We start from the raw sequence: 2,442 nt of genomic DNA on the forward strand, positions 1-2,442 counted from the left end.
CAAAACAAGTATTTTCAGCTCAGCCCTGAGTAATTACTGCTTTCCCCAAGATTTCCTGGTATTAAGAGAATGAAAAGAAATATAAACCTATTAGAAGGTGGACCTATATTTCATTAAGTCCCAGGAAAGTCAACGGGGCTTAATATTTTGGCAGGCCTGCATTTGGTTGCACTGGTGGCAAAGGGTTACTGAAGCGTTCTGAAACGTGATAGCAGCTCTGCAGGGACTATGGCAATGAAGAGCCTCAACTGAACCACATTTCAGCTTCCCTGTTTCTTGGGGTGGCAGGCTAGACTGCAACTCCGGGAATCTCGGGTACAGATAACTGCATCAGAGCTCCTCACCAGTAGCCTGAGTACAGGTGGAAGACCACCAGATCCAACCCATGATCCTTCTTAGAGACTCCCTTTGAATGCTTTTTAAGTGACACTGCTTACCAATACCCAAATATAAAGCACTCCTATCAAATATGCTTTCCAGAAGCACATAGCAGCATGTATCACTGCTTTCCTTCATGAAAGGGTCAGTTTCCTATATGCATCTGTTTAAAGCCCCCCCCCCAAAAAAAAACCAACTGAAGCATGATGCAAATACCAAAATATAAAGTCAAAACCTAAGCAGCAGCTTCCAGCTGCACAGATAACTAAGAAAGAAAAAAAGACAGGCTGCATGAGTCAAGATCTGATACAATGAAAGACCAGCAGAGAGGAAGAGATGACACAACCCCAGTTGACCTGCAGGTACCTGCAAGCACTAGCATCATAAGCAAAGAGCATGACTGTCCAGTCAACGGAATTCCAATTCCACATGCAGTCATGTTTTTCCACACACACAAAATTCCATTGAAAACAGGGGAGCAGGCAAAGGGAGTAAACAAACAAGGCAGGCAATTGTTCTGCATGAAACACAAGAGTTTGCACAGCAATTTATTACTCTGTACAAGCACAATCAAAAAATGTAACTGCGACTTAGCTAATTAATCCATGGTGACGTATGTACTGATCAAAACAATTACAATCTGGAAAGAATGTTGACCTGGAATCAACTAAAACAGTTTGTAGTCAACCTGCTCACCCTGATTGCAAATGGATGGAACTTGCTAAGTAAGTATGTTCAGGATCAGCCTTTTAATAATGAAACTGGAATTCTCATTTTCAACAACTTCAAAGCCCCAGGACCTGGGCAAAGCAGCACTTGATGCTGTGTGCTTAGATTTTTGGTATTTTCAAAGTGGTCCAGAAGGAAGGGTTCCGTTCACCTTTAGTGTCTCCCATAGTACATTGGCATGTCCATTACACACATACAGGCAAACTTAATTCACTGTTTTCAAAGAGAAAAACTGCAGCCTTGTAAAAAACCCTTGTATATATATTTTTTGTGCTGGCTGCCTTAAGTTCTAAACAAGATGCCCTCCAGATGCTTTGGCCTACAACTCCCACAGGTCCTCACCAGCATAGCTGAGAATGAGGGATGATAGCAGTGGAAAGGCAGGAGGGCTGCAAGCTGCCAGTCCCTGAAAGGCAAACCTGTTGGTAGTTACTGAGAAGGCAAGTCCCACTGGGCAGAACTGCCTGCAATCCTGATATTCGCTTGGGGGAAGGCGCCATCTAACAGTCTGGCTGTTCTGAGTAAATAGGCACTGGAATCTGCAGATACTTTAATTCCACTCTGCAGAAGATGAAAGCAGCTCAAAGGCAGCTTTCCTTTGAATAATGTTTCTGTGACTTCAACATGCACAGCACAATTGTGTAAAATAACAAAAATGCTGCTAAAGCATTACAGTGCATGCTTTCTATGCAATAATTAAGCAGACACACCACAGGCCACACTGCAATTGCTTTTGGGGATCCTTACATGGCATTTATTTACCACTAACTTAAGAAGTGCACCCTTTCCAAATAAATGCATCACATAAAACGTGCTTTAAGATACCAAATTAGCTATTAAAAGTCACAGTGGCTAACAGAAACAAGGAACTAGACAAACCAAACCAGCTCTCCCAAGTCCAAGAAGGAACCAACGCGAGGTGGCGGGGTAAATCCTCCGGATTCCAGCACGCCGGCTCCCAGCGCCAGCAGCGGAAGGGCTGCGAGCGCGAGGAGCCCCCGCACTCGCCGGGCTCCCCTCTCCCCGGCCGCGGGGGCGCGATGCGCCGGAGGGGCGCTCCGCAGCCGCTTCCCAAGTTTGCCGCTCCCGCGCGGCTGCGGGGCCCCGCGGCGCGAGGTCCGCGCCGACACAAAGCCCGCCGCCCCGGCCGGCACTGCGGCCGCCCGCGAGCCCGGCCCGGGCGCATCCCGGACTGCGGCGCGCCGCATGCGATGCGATGCGATGCGATGCGGAGCGGCCGGGCTGCACGCGCACGCCGCCCGCGGGGAAGGGCCGGCCAGGCGCCCCTTCCCGGCGAGGCAGCCATGGCGGCCCGCGGAGGGCGGCCGCGCCGCG

Source organism: Varanus komodoensis, unplaced genomic scaffold (genome assembly GCF_004798865.1).
Source record: "Varanus komodoensis strain SLA01 unplaced genomic scaffold, ASM479886v1 scaffold54, whole genome shotgun sequence".
NCBI lineage: Eukaryota > Metazoa > Chordata > Lepidosauria > Squamata > Varanidae > Varanus > Varanus komodoensis.